This window comes from Anas acuta, chromosome 15, assembly GCF_963932015.1.
Source record: "Anas acuta chromosome 15, bAnaAcu1.1, whole genome shotgun sequence".
Lineage (NCBI taxonomy): Eukaryota > Metazoa > Chordata > Aves > Anseriformes > Anatidae > Anas > Anas acuta.
The window spans coordinates 1,016,885-1,026,460 of record NC_088993.1 but is presented as its reverse complement, the minus strand read 5'-3'; the positions used below and the strand labels follow the sequence as shown (position 1 = coordinate 1,026,460).

At 44.4% G+C, this 9,576-nt stretch overlaps 1 non-coding gene across 1 annotated transcript; it reads right to left on the bottom strand.

The window, feature by feature from the left end:
• Nucleotides 1–1,698: 1,698 nt before the first annotated feature.
• TRNAT-CGU (transfer RNA threonine (anticodon CGU)) lies at nucleotides 1,699–1,770 on the bottom strand. Its single transcript has one exon. It is a non-coding gene; the product is annotated as a tRNA-Thr (tRNA).
• Nucleotides 1,771–9,576: the final 7,806 nt, after the last annotated feature.

The following is a 9,576-nucleotide window of genomic DNA, read 5'->3' as shown; positions in this document are numbered from 1 at the left end:
TGTTAAAAGAACACAGGTGATGAAATGACACTGAATTTGCTTTGCCTTCTATGTTCACCGATGAGACTGAGCATGCCAATTTGGGTGGTTGACACCCATGCCACAGTGTGACAGGATGCACACATAATGCCACTCCCCACTCTGCTGCTGGCAGTGTCCTTCTGCGAGTTGCACTGCGTGGAAACATTGCTCTGCTCCCTGTTGGTTCACCACGAGCCCAGAGGAATGAGCAGAGGCCAACCGTGCAATTGGAGGACCCACAAACCTGGGCCCCCAGCCCCACCAGAAGGATGACATTGCTTCAGCATGGCATGGCTTGTCATCACTGCTATGCTTCCTAGATTAACACACCTCCTCATCCTGCCTGGACACTAAGAACACCATTTCTGAGTGAATCCAGGGGTATCTTTAGGATTTTTTAAATTGGGGAGTTTATTAATGTTAGAAACACTACAGATCAATCTTGAAACGGAGGTGATGTCGTCAGTGAACTTGCAGTACAGGGTACAACAAAAGCCACAGATATTGAAGGGAAGCTCATCTTGACATGATGTAACCCCTAGGTTCTATACAGGTGCCCTGTAGTGCAGAACCACAGGCCTCAAGCCATTGTGCTGCAGAGATGCAGCTGCAGCTCTTGTGGTACCTGGTTTAGTCTCATAAATGTATTTAAAGAAACAAGCAAGTATTGTGTGTGTGGCTCTGCTCTCGGCTTATCCCAGAGGCTGCAGTAACACAAAACAGCATTTATCAGATATGCATTTTGTCCTTGAGTTTGATTTTCCTGTCTGGATTTGAAAACCCTCCATGAGAGCAGCTTCAGGGACACTCCCTGTCCTTCACATCCATGAGCAGAAATATCTGAGAAAACAGAAACTGATTTAGAACATTCTGGGTTGTAATTTTGCATGTTCTGTGTGCTGGAAGTGTCACTGCTGAAAATTAATAATTTACATTTTTCTTTTGTCCAGGGAGCCTGGGCAGTGTTGTCATTGGTTGCACATGTAGGAAGAGTTCAAAACCAAGCTGGAAGGTGTGCATGAGGATTTCATCTTTGTGGATGCTTCATCACGTGAGGCCCCATTTGCTTGTGGGCTCACGAATATTGGCAGTAAGCTAAGTGTAAAAATTTTAAATTTTAATTACATGCAATGAATGTAGTCTGATTGTTTTCTTAACAATAAGCCCACACAAAGAAGCCTGAGATGCAATGAATGTTACCACTATTATTTAAATCAAAATGCAACCTGAAGTATGATTTTGACCTATGAACAGAATTCACCAAGTGTAAAAGATTCCACAAAATCTCATGTAAATAGTTATCAAAACACCTGTGTTCGTCCATAACTGTACACTTTTAATTCCACACAACAATGCTGCAGAATACATGAGGAAATAAACCCAACCCCCCAAAAACCTTGTCATCCATGCTCAGCGGCATTTAGTGTTCTTGGCTAACGCCAGACGTAGCTGGTCGCCTCAAGGGGGGCTCCTGCCTTTCTACCGGCGGCAGGCGATCCCCGGCCTTCCAGGGCGCTTCATTCATTGTCGGGGCAGCGGCGGTTCCTCTGTGCCTCGCCCGCACCCCCTGCAGCTCACTCGGCTCGGGCCATTTTGTGCCTGGGGACGGGGGCTCCGCGCCGCCTCCAAAAAGTGTCGGAAGGCGAAATCTCCCCTCCAGGGCGCGTGGACACGCCGAGGCACGGACGGGGTTCGAACCCGTGATCTTCGGTTTACGAGACCGACGCCTTACCACTTGGCCACCGCGCCTGCGTTAAAAAGACCGCCTGACGCCTTTCTATCGCTGGCGCCGCTCCCGTGGCTGTGTGCGGATACTCGGTGACCGTTGAGCGTCGCACGAGGGAGTGCGCGCGACCGGGCCCCTCAGGCGCCGTGAGGGAACGGCCGGGGGCTGCGGGACCTGAGGGGGTGTGAAGGGACCTGAGAGGGCTCCTGGGACGGCCGCACCTGCCGGGGCCGTGCTGCAACCGTTATTTTTTTTGTTTTGTTTTGTTTTGTTTTGATTGTTTTTTATTTCCCTCTGCCGGGAGATGGCAATCTTACATTCGAAGCCAGTAGTCGTCCTCGGCCTGAATAGAGGAGCTTGGAGAGGAGGAAGAAAAAGCGGGAGTAAAACATTCCCCACCGAGAAAATAAGCATAAATGCGAGCATTAGTATAATTACACGGTAAACGGTGAATTAAGCGCACTTTGTAGAAATACAGTTTAGGTGCCTGGTGTGGGAATAGAAATGTTGTTTTTGCAGAGTTACATTGTTTAGAAGGAGGGAATGTGGTACTGAGATATGCTTACAGTGATAAGAAAGTTTAGCAGGCGACCTTGTAAAATGCAGACAACCAGACTCCTTAGGACAATTAGGTGAAAATCACGGTGTCAAGTCAAGTCAGATAAGTGAAGAAACATTACCACTTCCAGCAGTAAAAATGTCAAAAGAAATTTGAAATTTAACAGGCCAGCAACTGAAGGCCATGCATTGTTTGTGAAGCATCAGATAGATTGTGAACCTGGATTACCCACTCAGTGGGGAAACAGGGGAGGGTCCTGCCATCAAAAGGTATATAAACTGTGTTTTGGAACTAGTAGATGCGCTCTCTCCTGCTTGTGGGGCGCCCACCATTGCAATCGCGAATAAATTACTACTTCACTGAGATCCTCGCCTGAGCCTAAGTTATTGGCTACGGAGTGTTTCTCACACTGGTGCTTCTACAGTGTAAAAATGTAGTGTGCAATGCAGAAAAGATGCATCTGTTCCTCAGTGGATGTTTTTCTAACTCCTGGATCTGCATTGGGTATTCCTAGTGGGACACAAAGCTTTCAGTTTTCTTCTACTGTTCATTGTGGAAAATCTTTTGAACCCCCTACAAAGCCTTTGCAGGGCAGCCAGGGAGTGTTGGTCCTTTCTGAATGAAAGGAGCTTTGTTTGCTGTCCTGGGGGGTCGGTTCCAGCCACTGTTGGTCATCCCTGTCTGGGTGAAAGATGTGTGTAAATCTGCTCGAGGGTAGGAAGGCAATGCAGGAGGATCTGGATAGGCTGCACCAATGGGCTGAGGTCAACTGCATGAAGTTCAACAAGGCCAAGTGCCGGGTCCTGCACCTGGGGCGCAATAACCCCAAGCAGAGCTACAGGCTGGGAGATGAGTGGTTGGAGAGCTGCCAGGCACAGAAGGACCTGGGAGTGATGGTGGACAGTCGGCTGAATATGAGCCAGCAGTGTGCTCAGGTGGCCAAGAAGGCCAACGGCATCCTGGCTTGTATCAGAAACAGTGTGGCCAGCAGGGCTAGGGAAGTGATTGTCCCCCTGTACTCGGCGCTGGTGAGGCTACACCTTGAGTACTGTGTTCAGTTTTGGGCCCCTCGCTACAAGAAGGACATGGAGGTGCTCGAGCGGGTCCAGAGAAGGGCGACGAAGCTGGTGAGAGGTCTGGAGAACAAGTCCTACGAGGAGTGGCTGAAGGAGCTGGGCTTTTTTATTGGTCAGCCTGGAGAAGAGGAGGCTCAGGGGCGACCTTATTGCTCTTTACAGATACCTTAAAGGAGGCTGTAGCGAGGTGGGGGTTGGTCTGTTCTCCCACGTGCCTGGTGACAGGATGGGGGGGAATGGGCTAAAGTTGCGCCAGGGGAGTTTTAGGTTAGATGTTAGGAAGAACTTCTTTACTGAAAGGGTTGTTAGACACTGGAACAGGCTGCCCAGGGAAATGGTTGAGTCACCATCCCTGGAAGTCTTTAAAAGACGTTTAGATGTAGAGCTTAGGGACATGGTTTAGTGGGGACTGTTAGTGTTAGGTCAGAGGTTGGACTCGATGATCTTGAGGTCTCTTCCAACCTAGAAAATTCTGTGATTCTCAACTAAAAAATTGGGATTAGCATTGCTAATCTTATGGTGGCCTAATGCAGGTGTGACACAAGGATCCTTATGCTTGTGGGATGTTCTTTGAACTGCAGTCACCAGGCAAGCCCGCAGCTTAAATGTGCAACTAAACTTCAGTTTGTTTAGGAATTGCCATGTGTCAGCATCTCCATGATTACTCTATGCACACTTATGTTTCAGCAAATGCAGAGCAATTTGAACTAGTTTCGCTTGCAGTCAATTAGGTCTAAACTGATTTAATTTAGCTTCCTGGATAATCAGCCCAGGGTGTGCCCAGTGTTGTGCTGAGCAGGCTGTCCCAGGGGTGTTTCATTCTGTTCTTCCAGCCCTTGGGGCAAAGAGCTGATGGTCTGGGCAGCCTGGATGCTGGAGTGTATCTGCTAATCTGTATGTTGCTAGCCTCAAATGACATCCCCAGCTCTGGACTATGGAAAATTAAGTGCTCATGAAGCTGGGGCAGTACTGTTTTGTCTGGTCACTTGATCACTGCAGTGCTTCACAGTGTGACAATGTGTAGGAATGGATGTGAAGGCTGCTGTGCTCAGCTCTCACAGCTGTTGCTTCAATGATAACGAATGACTATGCAGGGGCAATGGTTTTAGCTGATGAAGATGGATTTTTAATAAATTAAGTCTGACTGATGTATTTGCTGTTTCTAGCCTACTGGCTTATTTGAAAATGTGGACTTTTATGTGCCAGCTTTAACTTGTCATCACAATTCCTGTGAGGCCCCACATGTGTTTGATTTATTGGTGGTTTTTGTATCTTTCTTGTGAGCTGAGAAGTAATTTTGTGTGGGAGGAATCCAAGAGGAATATTTGAATGACTTGTGAAATTCATGGAAGTTTTACCTCTTCAAATACTTTACATTTTTGAAAGTTTATTCAGATGGCATCAGAAATAGTATTTAACTGTAAAGCAACTTCTAATGCTGAAGTTCTTGTGTAACTGTACGGGGAGATGGGACATTCAAGAAGAAATCATAATGATCTTCTCAGTAGACTAAGAAGAAATACTTGATTTGGTTTAAAGAAAGTTCCCGTTCTTCATGTGCATAACTTCCTCGGTGCTTCTAGAAAGAAGAATGTTAGTATCTAAATAAAGTGCTGCTTAAGGACAATTTTTAGGAACAATAGTTTTGTATGATTTATAACACAGATAATTACACATTTTAAAATCCAAATGAAGTTTTTATGTTGTAGTCTGGGTAGCTCCTAGATATCAATTAAGAAAAGAACACCACCACTACTAAAAAAACAAAAAACAAAAAACAAAACAAAAAAAAAAAAAAAAAACAAAAAAAAACAAGCAAGCAAACAAAACAAAGCAGCAACAACAACAACAACAACAACAAAAACAACAGAAAAGCCACAAAAAAAACAACCAGCCCACTTTATTTTTAAAGAGAACCTGGGGTTTTGTGTGGCACTTTTGATACAGTTCATCTAGATCCCTAACATCACTCCCATGCCTCTTTCTCTATTGGCAGCCTTTCAGTGGTGACAGGACATACAAACAGATGTGGAGTTTGTCTCCTGTCTTGCTCCGGAATGACAGTGTTGCTAAGCTCACCCTGGCAATTTTGCAGGGGGTTGGTACAGACTTGAGCAAAACACAGGCCACGTATTTCTCCCCCATGGATGGTGATGCCTTAACCAAAACCAGTATGTCTGGAAGCAAGAGTGAGATCTCTCTTTGGGGGGAGTCCTTGAGCACAGTTTGTGGGGGAGGGTTACCTGTTTATAGGTCTCTGTAACATTACCAAAATACTAAATTGCCACTTGGGACCCAACAAGAGATTTATCACTGATACACTCTAACTATTATACTACTAATTCTGCAATGCACAAAGGCGTAATGAAAAGCTGCTGCTCTTGTTTTCCGATGTTTGTGTTTGGAGTGTGATACCTGAAGGTGAGTTTGTGGCACATACAGCCTAAAAACTTTTAGTGATTTAAGTTCATACAGAAAAGGTATTTTACAAAATTTACAGGGCATATTGTTCATTTTTATGGGTTACTTCCATATTGATAATAGTTGTGGTTGTGTAATAAATCCTAATGTCATCAGCATCAAACAGCCTTTAATAAGGAAAGGGTGGGTGATCTATTACGGTGATTGCCTCCACATGGAAATATCATAGCAAAAAATGAAGCAGCTTCATGCTGAAAATAATTGTGTGTAAGTTGAAAAGCTCATAGCACTTTCTCCTGAAGAAATGCATAGGGCTGTTTGTTCTAAAACATAAGCTGAGCAGAATACAAAATGCAAATATGAAATCCTGTAATCCAGCACATCTCAAAAACTTTGGAACAATTTAGGAAAGTCATGAATGAAAGTTGGTATAGTCCTGTCTACATCACAAATCACTTTCTAATCCTTTCTGTGTCTTACCATTTTGAAATATTCTTTATTTTCTCATAGGATAGACTTATGCTTTGTATTACTTGGGTTTTAGAAATTCTTTTCTGTTGTTCAAGAATTACGGGTAGGTCCTAACCAGAAAAATGGTACAAACACTATTCTGTTGTTTAATCCAATAGTAGTACAATAAAGTGCCTTGTAGCTGATGAGAACACCCCTGTAAACTTACTTGGGCATTATTTCTGTCAGTGACAGTGACTCAGTTGGGAGCAGAAGTCCGTGCTACAGGTGAAATACAATCCAGTAACCTGCAGTTGTATTTTAACAGCTTTTTACTTAATTCTATGAGGATTTAAAGGCTCATTTGCATAAGTGAGCAAAATGTTGCAGTAACAGCTGAGGTTACACTAACAGTCAAACACACACAGCAGCCTACCTGGGGAACGTTCATAAGCTTATCTGGTCTCACAGGCACAGCTTTGTAAGAGATGTAGTGCTGTGGCCTGATCTGAGCAGGTCATTGGAACCAATCCCTCTGCTCCAGGGCAGTGACATGCGCAAGGCAGCAATCATTCACAATAGGAGTGGGTGCCGATCAAATGCCTCCTTTGTGCTGTATTTTGAGTTGTGCATTTTCTTCCCTGAAAAACCTCGGTTGGAGGAAGAAGCCGTAGGTTTTTCCTTCTTCCTTTTTCACCCTGCCACTGTGAGGCAGAGCAATATCAGAGTATCCTCTCACTTTTGCTCTAGCTTTTACAACTGACTCAAAGACAGATTTAAAATGTGTTAAAGATGCATGGCAAGTTTAAGATGCATGGCATATTGTTCCCATCTCTACCAGAAAAAGATGTGGATTAATCCAAGATTATCTTCAAGAGAATTTTGCAAGAGACTTGACTCTCAGTGGCTGACAAAAACATGTACTAGAATCATTGCCCGTACTATTTTTTTCCTAGTCTTACCACAGCTTCCTGAGTTTTGATGGATTTTTCTTTTTGATGGGATGGGTTTAAACTAGTGCTTGTTCTGTGATCTTTTTAGTACTCCCACAGTCAATGCATACATCATGTAATTTTAAAGTCTGCTCTGGTGCTAGACTTTAGAGGACTCTAGAGGACATGAAAGGCTATTTGGCTCATAATGGAAAACAAACAAACAAAAAAAAAGTAAATATACAAAACTACTCAATACATCTCTGCAGTTGTTGTGCTGTCAGAGCAATTACCACATGGTTACTCTTTGGATAGCCCACCAAAAGTCATCTGTTCCAAACTGTACTTACCTTCTAAAAATTACTGTGCAAATGTTGGAATATTTTCACAGAATCACAGAATTGTCTAGGTTGGAAGAGACCTCAAGATCATTGAGTCCAATCTCTGACCTAACACTAACAAGTCCTCCACTAAACCATATCCCTAAGCTCTACATCTAAACGTCTTTTAAAGACCTCCAGGGATGGTGGCTCAACCACTTCCCTGGGCAGCCCATTCCAATGCCTAACAACCCTTTCGATAAAGTTCTTCCTAATATCCAACGTAAACCTCCCCTGGCGCAACTTTAGCCCATTCCCCCTCGTCCTGGCACCAGGCACGTGGGAGAACAGACCAACCCCCACCTCGCTACAGCCTCCTTTAAGGTAGTTATAGAGAGCGATAAGGTTTCCTCTGAGCCTCCTGTTCTCCAGGTTGAACAAGCCCAGCTCCCTCAGCCGCTCCTCGTAGGACTTGTTCTCCAGACCTCTCACCAGCTTCGTCGCCCTTCTCTGGACTTGCTCGAGCACCTCCATGTCCTTCTTGTAGCGAGGGGCCCAAAACTGAACACAGTACTCAAGGTATAGCCTCACCAGCGCCGAGTACAGGGGGACAATCACTTCCCTAGCCCTGCTGGCCACACTGCTTCTTATACAAGCCAGGATGGTGTTGGCCTTCTTGGCCACCTGAGCACACTGCTGGCTCATATTCAGCCGAATATCAGACAATACTCTCAGGTCCTTCCCTGCCAGGCAGTTTTCCAACCACTCATCTCCCAGCCTGTAGCTCTGCTTGGGGTTATTGAGCCCCAGGTGCAGGACCTGGCACTTGGCCTTGTTGAACTTCATGCAGTTGGCCTCTGCCCATCAGTCCAGCCTATCCAGATCCTCCTGCAGAGCCTTCCTGCCCTCGAGCAGATCGACACATGCACCTAACTTGGTGTCATGTGCAAACTTACTGAGGCCGAACTCGATCCACTCATCCAGATCATCAACAAAGATATTAAAGAGGACTGGCCCCAGTACTGAGCCCTGGGGGACGCCACTAGTGACCGGCCTCCAACTGGATTTGACTCCATTCACCACAACTCTTTGGGCCCAGCTATCCAGCCAGTTTTTTACCCAGTGAAGCGTATGCCAGTCCAAGACACGAGCAGCCAGTTTCTTGAGAAGACTGTTGTGTGAAACGGTGTCAAAAGCCTTACTGAAGTCAAGGTAGACCACATCCATAGCCTTTCCTTCATCCACCAAGCGCATCACCTTGTCACAGAAGGAGATCAGTTTCGTCAAGCAGGACCTGCCTTTCATAAACTCATGCTGACTGGGCCTGATCACCTGCTTGCCCTGTAAGCTTGATGACACTCAAGATCATCTGCTCCATGAGCTTTCCTGGCACTGAGGTCAAACTGACAGGCCTATAGTTCCTATAGTTCCCCAGGTCTAGCCTTACACCCCCCTTGTATTTTTTTTAAACTTATTTTTTGAAGATTGGATTGAGCCAAAAAAAAAAAAAAGTCATTTTTTAGTGAACTAGTAAGTAGATGAGGTTTGGGGGATGGTGAACCTCAGGAGGTGCACATCATGAAAGTGAGATGACATTATGTAAGGACCATATGGCTCACAAGCTGTATAAAAGGTCATTGTTTACAGTTGTTTTACTTTTTATGAAGCTACTTCATTTCAAATATATTGAAGAAAAACACAGGTCCAATGTATACATTTCATAAGATAGTTTGGAACTCATACATAAATTGGGATTATTTTTTTTTTTCATGACAGAAATACTGAATAAAACTTATTGAAGGTAAAAGAAAGCTTTTCCTATTGCTTTTCTCCTGATCTGTTTGAAGGTAGCTAATAGCTTTGTAAATCAGGGTATCTGCATCAGGGTTCTTACCTTATAGTTTATTGAGACAAGAATAAAACAGAGAAGGGGTTAACATACTGGTATTGCTTTTTGAAAATAAAAAGTTTGGAAGTTCAGGACATCTTTATTCTTACAGATTTTGTCTGACTCTAACGACAAGCCATCAGGCTTTTGAAGTTTGTTGTCTTAGTCCATATTTCTCATTCC